Here is a 12,406-nt window from a genome sequence, read left to right as displayed (position 1 = left end):
TCAAGGAAGAATTAGGAATAATATTGAGTAGGAAATTAACAATATGTGCCACATTAAAAAGTAGTAAGTTAAGTGATAGAAGTATATATGAAATCAAACGGTGGGGAAATTTATCAATATTGTACTAGATAGATTTCAGGGAAGATCATCAGAGAAGGTTAAAAGGGATTCATGCATTGATAAAAATATTGAAAATATGACAGTAAAAGATTTTTAAAATTCTTATATTTCATGATTTGGAGGATTAGCAAGATAACTATAACACCTGGAGTAACTTAAAAGTTTAATTTATCTTTTCTTAAACTCTTTCTGAATGTTATCCAGTGAGAATGGTCCACTTACAATGTTTAAACATTTCATAAGTCACATTTAGCCAGGAATAAGGAGAATTAAAGTAATGCTTCACATTTAATTTTAAATTTTACAACAACATGTTTTTCTGGCAAAAGACAATAGATTAAACAGACACATTTAACTGTGCTTCCTCTAGAAACCAATATAAAATGACAGGTTAAGGAATTTTATTTTATTTCATATGGCATATAGCCACAAAGAGTAAAAGAAGTGGAAAGCAGAACACTAGCGTTCAGCTGCTAGGTACCTGCATGGTATCTAGCTGGGGCTTACCCTGATCAGTCCAGCATCTTTTCTGATTGGTTGACTCCCATAACATACCCATTATTAAACATTTTATATCATTCCGGTGGTAGGAATGATATAAAATTTTGGAACTGGGGAAGCTGAAAGAGGAGTTCTAATTGAGTCACTCTGAAAAAGCTTAATTCTAAGCTGGCAGTGAGGGAGAAAAAGAAGCAACATGATTTATATCATAGAACCTCTAATAGGTTCAGGAACTGGCATCACCTGCTAACTCTAGGGTAGGGATGAATGTGGGATGAAAAGAGGATTTGTGGAGTGAGCTTAAGAAGTAGAGAGATGCACAGATCCTCAATCACACTCTATATGGCTGAACAACTGCCTCTCTCCAAATGTTACGGACTGAACTGTGCCCCCCACAAATTCATATGTTGAAGTCCTAACCCCAATGTGACTATATATGGAGATAGGACTTTAAAGAGGTAATTAAGGTTTAAGTGAGGTTATGGGGTAGGACTAGTGTCCTTACAAAAAGAGGAGGAGAGATCAGGAGTGTATTCTCGGACGAAAGACCGAGTAAGGACACAGTGAACAGCCAGCTGTCTGAAAGTCAGGGAGAGAGGCCTCAGGAAAAACCAACTTTACTGGCACCTTGAGCTTGAACTTCCAGCTTCCTAAGTTGGAAGAAAATAAATTTCTGTTGTTTAGGACACCCAGTCTGTGGTATTGTCATGGCAGTGTGAGCTAACTACACTGAGCAAGACAGAAGATTGCAGGTTTACCCTCTGAGAAGGGTAAAACAAAAGGTCTTTGTATAGACGAGCAGCTATAGTTGAGAGCAGGTGATGGTTAGGAGGAGTCAATGTTTATATAAGGAATGTAGAGAACTCCTTAGCCCTCTTTCCTCACCCAGTTTCCAGAATGTTGGCAGGCAGACATATATCTGGAATATTCTCTCCTGTAAATTTTTTACCAGACCAAGAGAAAGATCTAAAATACTAAAATTCAGAGTCTCCCAATAAAACAGTACAGCCAGATCTTCACACAGCACAGTCTGCAGTAGAAAAATCTATCCCTGTGTGCTTCCCAAAAATCTTTTAATCTATCTCTTATAATATGAAAAGAGAATAAAATGAACAAGAAGTAGATAGTATACAGATTGAAGGAAACTTTAATATAAGTTTTATTACAATGCTCAGAGTTAGGAAAAATATTGCATCCATGAAAAAATAATAAAATACTATATAAAATAGAATAATTGTTCTTTAAAATTATAAACAATAGAAATAGAAACTTCAGAAACTGTTTTGAAAGATAAAAGAAATTCTCACAGAAAGTACAGCAAAAGAAAACACACAATTTTTTCCAAAACCCTAAGACATTGAAAAAATTTTTAAATAAATTAAACGAATTAGAGGACCATTTTAGGAGATTCAATATCTGACTAATAGGAAACCCAGATAGAAAGAATGGAAAAACTAGAAAGTAGAAAATCATTAATAATTCAAGAAAATTTCCCAGAAATGAAGGATATGAATTTCTGGATTATGGCCAGCACAACAGCTGAAAATCAGTAGATGCAAAGGCATTTAACTGTAAAATTTCAAGACTTCAGGGATAAGGAAAAGATTGTAAAAGCTTCCATGATCAGGAATTAGAAAGGATTTTGATGTCTCAAAGTTACACTAAAGATAGAGGACAATGGAGAAATGCCTTTGAAATGTGGAGGAAAATTATTTTGAATCAATTAACACCATGCCACTGAAAGTACCAGTCAAGAATGAGGGTAGTCTACAGATATTTTCAGATGTGCAACCTCCCTAACAATTTATTTCCCATGCTCTCTTTCTCACAAAGCCCTTGGAAAAGTTGCTTCACCCTAATGGAAGAGTAAATCAAGAAAGAGGAAAGCATGAGATGCAGAGAATGGGAGCTTCAGCTCAAAAGAGAGGATAGGATTTCTCTAGGTTTAAATTGAAGGTAGATCTTAGGATGATGGCATTTCTAAGGTATACAGCATAACCAATCCAGTTGGAGCAGATCAGCAGCCTCTGAAGAGTTGTCTGCAAGAACTTGATATAATCCTAATGAATTTGGAACAACTCAGGGAGAGTAAGGGCACAGAAAACCAAGTCAGTAAAAAAGTAGTACACTTAACAGCAAGAAGGTATACAGAAGGTTGTTGAAGAAAGCAAACATAATCCTAGTATAAAATATAGCACAGTCAACATTTACAAAAATATAATGATGTGAACCCTGAATACTGATCTAAGTAATGTTATAACTCTAAGTATGGGGAAATTTGTACAGTAAGGAAGGCTAGAGGGTGAAAAAAAAAATGCTAAATCCACATTTCCCCTAGTGGGAAATTAATAAATTGATGCTTAAAAATTGTTTTAAAGCTACCAATATAACAATGTTTATTGTTAAATGAAGGGAAATAAACACGAGTGCTGAAAGTGAACACTGAGGTGTGGGAAATGCAGGAGACAGGGAGGACAGAACATTTCCATAATTCTTATGGAAATGTTTGGCCCATTAAACCATTTGTATATATATTTCTATTGAACATAAAAACTTAATTACAAATTTAGGAACAGCTAACAATGGTTATATTTTATAATAGTATTTTCACTTGAGTTCATCTGAGTTACACTGTCTTACTGTTGCAAACCCTAAAAGTAAATTAATCTTGCTATTTGCTACCTACATTTGAGGAATGCTGTGTTTTATTTACAATTAGATGCTTTAGCCTTTATAAAATATATGGCCAATGTAATTATTTTCAAAAGTTATTTATGGCCTAGCCAGCATAGGAATGCACTGCATTTTAAAAGCCCTTTACATCACTAAACTCTCATCATATCAAAGGCTAAGATAAATTTGAGGCATACGTAACTTTGTAGGCAACCTCAGAATGTGCTGATGTTTCCTGCAATAGAGAAAAAGTCAGCCACCCTCACTTCCAGTAGAGAGAAATGAGCGATAAGTGACTATGGAATTATATTTTCTCACCTCACCAGAAAATTTAACTTCAAACAACGTTTACCAGACTTGAGGAGATTCGCTGACACTTTGCTCACTTCTAAAAAACGCATAAAATCTTTATCTGCAGGTTTCCTAAATGACTTCCATTGCTCCTTATTTATTTGAAGCTCTAGTTCACACGTTTCTCTCTTGATTTTAAATCTCATTTGAAAATATTTTCTCCTCACCTTATTATCGGTTTCTTTTTTTTTTTTTTTCCTTCACTTGCTTTATTATTTCTAAACACTTAACTGAGCTTTTTGACACTTAGTTTGTAGGAGAGATGATTTGCTGTTTCAGTAAATTCCTTGCTGGAATTTAGAGTACAGAAAAAAATCACAGAACTATTAAAAGATAATGTACAAGCTATTGGTATAGAAAAGTTGAAGCAAAAGCCTTGCCCGCTCCCCTTGTTGTTTCCCTTTCCCCCCACCCTCTCTAGCATATATCTTCCTGGTCTTCCCTGGGCATTGCAACTCATAAAATTCCAAAAATCATCATTTTTTTTTCTGATTAAGGAAATGACTTAACTGCTCCTGTTATTTTACCGTGAAATGAGAAACAATAAAACAAAACTCTAAAAAAAATCAATGAATTTAAGAGACCAACAGGAAATGACAGCCTGTTGAAAGAGGTCAAGATTATTATCCTGATATCAATATACTTAAAGACTTTCCAAGCCGTTCTGGCCTTTTCTATTCCTCTAACACACATACATGCAGGGCCATACACAAAGACATATCTTTAAGCATCACCACACAGACCACTGGGTAAATGCCCCATTTTTCTACATCCATGTAGATGTATTACCTTTGATCTGAGCCAAAAGTTTTACCTATGTTGCATCTGAATTCCAATATATGGAAAGAAAGCAAGTAGGTCTTGGCAGGACCTATGTCCCCTTAATAAGCTTTTCGCTATCAGTTTGCCAAAAATGTAACACTGTAAACCAGATACTATCTCAACAAGGAAGCACGCTCTTTCAGCAGACCACTGAGTCAACTCAATAGCTCAGGCATGTTTAACAAAAAGGATACAGTAGGGATTTGCTACTTTTTGGCCTTTCTAATACTGCCCTCATTTCCTACTGGCTTTTCCCAGCATGCAGTTTGGTGGCAGAGAAGTCAGATTGCTGGTAATCTACCAAAGAAGCGCCAACTCCTTCCTCTCACCGTTTTAGTCAGCCAAGAGGAGAGCAAATGGCCAAAGCTCAGCCAATTGAACTGTATCAAGATACATTTTTTTTTAAATTGTGGTACATTTCTTTTTAATTTATTTTATTTATTTATTTATTTATTTATTTATGGCTGTGTTGGGTCTTCATTTCTGTGCTAGGGCTTTCTCTAGTTGTGGCAAGCGGGGACCACTCTTCATCGCGGTGCGCGGGCCTCTCACTGTCGCGGCCTCTCTTGTTGTGGAGCACAGGCTCCAGACACGCAGGCTCAGTAGTTGTGGCTCACGGGCCTAGTTGCTCCGCGGCATGTGGGATCTTCCCAGACCAGGGCTCGAACCCGTGCCCCCTGCATTGGCAGGCAGATTCTAAACCACTGCGCCACCAGGGAAGCCCAAGATACATTTTGAATCTTCAGCAAGTGATGCAAAAAGAGAAGGATGGGTTGGAGTTTCCTCTTCACAGAGGCAGTGGCCTGATCAGCCTCTTCCCTGTCCAGCCCAGGCCTACATTTGGTTTCTTAGGCCTACATTTGGTTTCTTAGGCCTCTGAAGCTTTCTTGGCTCTTCCAGGCTAGTTCTAGTCCAATTCTGTGGTCTCCCCATCGCCACTATGCATCCTAACCATCTTAAACCCTCTTTTGCTTAGGTTAGCTGGCACCAGTTTCTGTTTTTACAGTCAAAAACTCCTAAGTGATACAAAAGACATTTTGCAAGGAATCTAGGAAAATACAGTTAACATGCACTATTTCATATTGTGAAAACTACCCTTTGTTATCACATGTTCCTGCAAAAAAAAAAAAGTTATGCTGATATTAATCTTCAGAAGGAGAAGGTAGTGATACCATCTTTTTCATGGGCAGAAAGAACAGGATTGGAAGTTCATCACTTGTTTTCTTAGGCTGGGCCCAATTTTTCTCTACTTTTTTAATGATGCAGCATCTCATTCACTTATTGAGACCTTCATTAGTGGTTATTTGTGTTCTGCTTGGGACAGAAAACTAACCTGTAGATTTCCATTGAAATTGCAGTGGTCTTAGAAATGAGTTATCCTGCAGCCTCTTGTGATATCTAGTCCAGCATAGCTCAGTCCTAGTGTATTAGCACTGTTGAGAGGGAAGCAGCTATTTCTCCTACTTTCTATTTCCCCTAGATGTGAGATCACGGGCAGGCCATTTTTCCTCTTGGGCCTCAATGTCCACGTTTTCAAATGGGTTCTAGCATTTTATGATTCTGTAATTCAGTAATTTCAACAAGGTTATTTCAATAAATACAAACATCTGTAATTAGATTACGGATGAGAGTGGCATCCTTATATCACTCTGCGTTCAGATTTTTGTTCAATTTTATATCAATTTAACATTCATTATGGGGGGAGGGGGAGCCTATTTCACACACCAAAATAGCTAATAGGTGACCACACAATTTTAGGTGAATGGACATATGCAATCCTGAATTTAATGATTATAACTTAATAATAATGATAGTAATAACAGCACCAAGCTACATACTTTTAATTAACAGCCCAGCTACAATAAGTTGTCTATGAATAGATATTTTAAGAGTAGCTGTGTTATGAGATTTCTATAAAAATCAATTACCCTGGCTGCATAAGTCAATGAATCTGTTTCTAATTGTTAAAAATTAACACATTTCAGTGTAAACATTTTCCTCCATTTGATTTTTATGATTGCCAAAGTTATTTTTCACACATTTAAGAGTCAAGTGGTTCTGAAATTCTTACCAAGAAAAATAGCAATGCCCCAACCCTTCCTGCCACTTCTATTTTCTCAGAGGCAACCTTTTTTCAACTGTTTTAGCTTTTTAGCTAGCTGTTATTTTTGATAATTTCCCTCCACTTGTGTAAGTAAAATAACAATATTGCTCTTTCTTGATCTTTCACTTTTAGATTGTATCTATTTACTTCCTACAATGGAAAATAAGGATTTAGCTCTCTTCAACTAGGCCCCAGAAGTAAATACACATACTTCCCATGTCCTTTAGTTTCCCACTAAAATTACTGCATAATTTTTAATAAAAATTTTTAGGGAACTTTATTATGTTTACACAAGAACTATTCACAGAGAAGCTATGTATAAACCATGACTACTTTTACTTCTTACTTTTACTTAAATGATTTTTGTTTCCTCTGTAGCTAATAATTGTTCTATTTTGTTGGCTTTATTTTCTATGTACTAATCACTGAAAAATGCCGAAACTCTCCCAGTTACATCAGATATTCTATCATTTCTATTTTGTTAGAGATAATCTTCCTGGAACCTTCTGAGCTGCTCTATTCTTGCTCTTGCTGGACAATGATTTGCTACATTCCCGTTATATTCCATCATCTCCATCCTGGAGATATTCTTTGCCTCTTTCTTAAAGGAAAGAAAATCCCATTTTCTGGATTCCCTGTCTTTCTTTTGTTTCGTTACTCCCTCATTTTAATACAGCATTCCTGCAAAAGTTTCCTAAGGAAGGACACATGGGAAGTAAACTTTTTTAAGCCCTTGAATATCTGAAAATGTCTATCCTTACCCTTGATTTGTTAGTTTGTCTACAAATAGAAAACCAGAGTCAATATCTTTTTACTTCAGAGTTCCAAAGTTATATCTTCATTATCTCAGTTTCCAGCACTGCTCGAGAAGTCCCAAACCATCCAGTGTCTGATCCTTTGTTTGTGACCTATTTTATCTTTCTGAAAGCTTTAGAATCTTCTATTTAACCTGTAGTCTGAATTTCCACTCTGAAGTGCTCTGGAGTAGATCCATTATATCTACTCAGTGGGCACTCAGTAGACACTTTCAAGAAATTTTCTTCATTGTTTATTTACTGATTTCCTGAGTCTGATTCCTCTGTTCTTTCTTCACTGGAACTTCTATCATTCAGCTGTTCTTCCTTTTGGACTGGTTCATTAATTTCCTATTTTTTTTTTTTTGTTTTTCATTTATCTCTCATCTTTTTGTTGCTTTGCTCTACTCTCTGGGAGATTTCCTTGATTTTATTTTCTAACTGTTGTAATGAGATTTTCTTTTTTTGCTATTATATTTTTAATTTTTTTTTTCCAAATTACTTTTTTTTTTAAATTAATTTATTTATTTATGGCTGTGTTGGGTCTTCGTTTCTGTGCGAGGGCTTTCTCTAGTTGCGGCGAGCGGGAGCCACTCTTCATCACGGTGCGCGGGCCTCTCACTATCGCGGCCTCTCTTGTTGTGGCGCACAGGCTCCAGACACGCAGGCTCAGTAATTGTGGCTCACGGGCCTAGTTGCTCCGCAGCATGTGGGATCTTCCCAGACCAGGGCTCGAACCCGTGTCCCCTGCATTGGCAGGCAGATTCTCAACCACTGCGCCACCAGGGAAGCCCTATATTTTAAATTTTTAAATGGTTTTCTTATTCTCTGAACAAACACATTATATATAAATTATTATATATAAATATATTCATATATAAGTGTATACAAGATATGTACAGGAAACATATGTATATATATTTAACACTTATATATATATATTTCTATTTTTGTGTCATGAATGCAATGTCTTTTTATTTTTCTATTATTAGTAGTACATATATATTTGAACTTTTCCTCTCCTTACATAATCTGTTTCCTTTTAGTGCTTTTTTTTCTGTTTGTATGCTTGTGTCTTTTGATTCTTTCATGTTACACGCTTGAATGAAGTGTCTACTGATCCTTTGTTGTCTATTCATGTATTAAGTGGATTACAAAAAATTGTTTAGAAGCTACAGGTTTGTTGAATTTAGGCTTCACTGTACTGATTTGGTTGTAATCTTTCACTGGAAAACAGTAGTATCTTTTCTTTAGCTCTGGTCATTACTTAGAGAAGAACAGTTTTGCCTAAAGTTCTAAGTCTGGCTGCCAGTCTTCTGGAAATTGAATGGGAAAAGATATATGGTCAGTTTCAATGTTGCATATATACTCCTGGGCTGCCACTGTTTTGGGAACAGTACCCTTCCCACCTCAGTACTTGGCCTCCTGAGGCAATCAGGAACTTCCATTTTATTGCCAACAGAGAATAAGCCTCCAGTCTTCCACTGAGGTGCTGGATGGGATCTGGACTTCTAACTGCTTTTCACACAAGAAATTTATCAAGTTCCCATTTGTTTTAGCCATGCCTGTACCCTCACCTTCAGATATTCATGCCATTGTCATTTCTCAGCCTTTTATGATACGAATTCTGATGTACAATTAGATCATTTCTTGGATTTCTCCACTGCTTGGTTAGGTTTCAGCATATTTGGGCCTTCTAAGTCAGTTACTATTTATACTTGTACATTCTGCATTGCAAAAAGCTATTCCTAATCTGCTTTGTTTTATCCTTTTTATCTTTTTGAGTTTACATTTTAGAATCTCTTTACTGTTATTTTCTAATTTTGGAAAGAACAGAAGTAAATATATATGGACAGTCCATCCTGTTTAACTGGACGATGGAGCGTTATATTTTTATTTCAATATAACTATATTATATATATAAAACTGTATTATAATTTTATAATAATTTTATATAATATATATAAAACTATATTATATATTTTATATATATAGTTATATGTAATATTTGTAAAACTTAAATTACCACTGTTGAAACTTCAGGTTCTATAAAACAAGGTATAGAAACTATAACATTTTTGTATAAGAAACACACATACATCTATACTGGATTTATAAAATAGTCTATAGTAAGAAATTGATAAGCAGGCCCATCAGTGGCTTCCTATGTATTGACAAATATTTTTAAAAGTGAGAACTTGTGAGGATCTTTAGGGGAAAAGAGATGTTTAAAAGAAATATTTAAGAAGTCTGTGTGATGTAATATGCTTTCCCATTTCCAACAAAATCTACATCATCCAAACATATTTATGGGTTAGATTTAATATTTTTACTTAAGCAATGAGAGGAATTATATTCAATGCTAGAACATACCAATTATAGCCATAGTGCACTATTTTGAAAAATATGTCAGTTTATCCCCAATCTGTTTCCTCATATGTAAAATGAGGATGATACCCCACTGAATTGTTTAAAGGATTAGAAATAAAAACTAAATATATACCAGGAAAGCACTAGGAACAGGAAAACTTCTATCTGTTGTTAACATGTGCAAATTCAAAAACATGTATACATTTACTTTATTCACTGTCTTCCCTCTTGTTTTGCCAAGACTCTAATTCTGGCAAGATATACTGAGTCTTAAGGAGAAGCCCTCTATTCTAACTGCAGTCTATTTCCTTGCCATCTTCTTGCCAGGAATAACCAAAAGAAGGACTCATTTTCAGAGTGCTTCATTAGTAAGAAGTGGACTAATGTTTAAATCTGTGTGTTTAAATTAATGTGTGTCTGTAGCATTTCAGATAGTGATTGACAGACAGTATGCTCTCCACAAATATTTACTGAGTGAATGGGTGAACCAAAAATATTGCTAAAATTAAACTACTGTTTTTTCTAGTTATGCTTTCAAGTTACATTATCATTCTTTCCTAACTTATCTTTAGATATATAGCTTATATTAAGGCAGGGGTAGACAAATGTTTCCTTTAAAGGATCAGATAATAAATATTTTAAGCTTTGTAGGTCATATGGTCTCTGTTAAAGCTACTAAACTCTGCCATTGTAAATGAAAGCAGCCACGGAAAGGACATAGCTGTGTACCAATAAAACTTTAATTGTAAACACTAAAACTCAAAGTTTATATAATTTTCACTTGCCATAAAATATTATTCTTCTGTTGATGTTTTCAATAATTTAAAAATTCAAAAATCATTTTTAGCTCACAAACTGTTCAAAAGCAGGAGGCTGGCCAGATTTGCTAAACAGACTAGTTTGCCACCTCTTTACCAAGGGATGGTTCTTTGTTTAAAAACAGAGAGAAAAATCAGATGAGTAATTTCCTCTAGTTGTCAGCACAGCCTTACAGCAAATACAAGATATTTTTATTAGAAGTTTCTGTTGGATTTCTTTTCACACCATTTTCCATAAGACTAGCATGGTAATTTTGAAATCCAGTTTGCTCAGGTATATGGTTTTCATGTCACGACAATAATGTTTATCAGAACATTTTACTCAGCTTTCAAAGTTCTGACTGGTTTCAGAAAACAAACAAGCCATTATTATTTCAATTCTTTCACCTTACTCAAAACCTTAATCATATCTGACTCCTCCCTCTCCTTGCATCTTCCCCCATCCTTCAAAGCCAATCAATTCCCAAATCTTGTCAGCTTTTCTTTTTTTCCAGTTCGAAATGTCTTCTTTTCTATCCTGATTCACAGCCTAGTTCAGGACCTCATCAATGGTTATATTTTGTGAAATAAACACTTTATATACTCTATGTCTCTTCTGTCAATCACCTGTCACCATAATCCTCTGAACTGTAAAGATGATACAAATAAGGAGTCTCACTAGAAAAACTGCCACATGTTTTTTTACTTACAAGGACAGGCATAGGGCATTTGTCAAAATTATAAGACAACTAGCCTAGAAATAAATACAAAGAAAATAGTTTTCAGTGCCATAGGTCATGACAGAAAACAAACTGCATGGCTAGGCTGCATTTAACCCGAACCACTTATTTACAGAATTTGCAACTGAGCAATTGAAAAAGAGAAGATCAAGATGGCAGGCAAAAAATGACTAACTTCAGGGATCAGAAAGAATCCTTTAATCATCTCTCTCTTCTTTTTTAGACTTAACTGCATGAATTTCTTTATGTGAAAGTCTTTGATTGGATTCTGAATATCAGACATTTGATATGCAGGCACCAGGATATAACTTCTGAAGTTTCTGCCACTGAGATTTTATGAGCTTCACCAAAATTAGTAAATATTATTAGATATTAATTAATGGGCAACTAGCAACTTTTCCAGGTCCCATTCTAGAACACCACATTATTACTTTTCAATTTTTTGTTTGGAACCATAAATGTAAACCTCCTTATGAGCACCTGTTAGATTTAAGGACTAAAAGACACAGGAGGCTGACAAGTGACTCTGATACAATGAACTTTTAAAACAGTCCAGACATCCTGTGTGCCCCAGATACCTCCTCCCTAGCCTATAAGAGCAAGTTAAATATTCAAGGCAGTTGACCACAATTCGAATTTTCCCTGTCCCCAAACAATAGATGGTTTGATCTTTCCTTGACAAGGCTCTAAACCCAAGAATTCTCCACTGCCAACCTTGATTCTCATCTCTGGACCTTCTAGACTTTGTATTGGTAGATGATCTTTCCTGTTTGGGGACCTTGACTTTATACAGTGAATTGTTGTTTGTTTTTCTCTTTTGTCTCTAGAAAAAAAGTTTCTGCTCCAGAGGCAGCCCAAATAACTCAGTCTTCCCCACATCTTTTTATTTTTTTATTTTTTTTTGCCACTTTAAGCCCCTATTTACAATTCTTAATCACTCCCTAAAAACCCAAGTAAAGAGACACCCTACCATAGAAGGAAAAGTTTGTCGGGAGCACGTTGGATTTTAATCATTACCTATTTGCTTGATAATTGCCAAGTGAGAAGAAGCCAGGAGGGAAAGCTGGAAATCTGTCTGGTACTATTAACTATTTTGATGGTATGAATAAAGCCTTGGGAAGCTTATTTATCAAA

This window comes from Balaenoptera musculus, chromosome 4, assembly GCF_009873245.2.
Source record: "Balaenoptera musculus isolate JJ_BM4_2016_0621 chromosome 4, mBalMus1.pri.v3, whole genome shotgun sequence".
Classification (NCBI taxonomy): Eukaryota; Metazoa; Chordata; class Mammalia; order Artiodactyla; family Balaenopteridae; genus Balaenoptera; species Balaenoptera musculus.
This window is presented reverse-complemented; position numbering follows the sequence as displayed.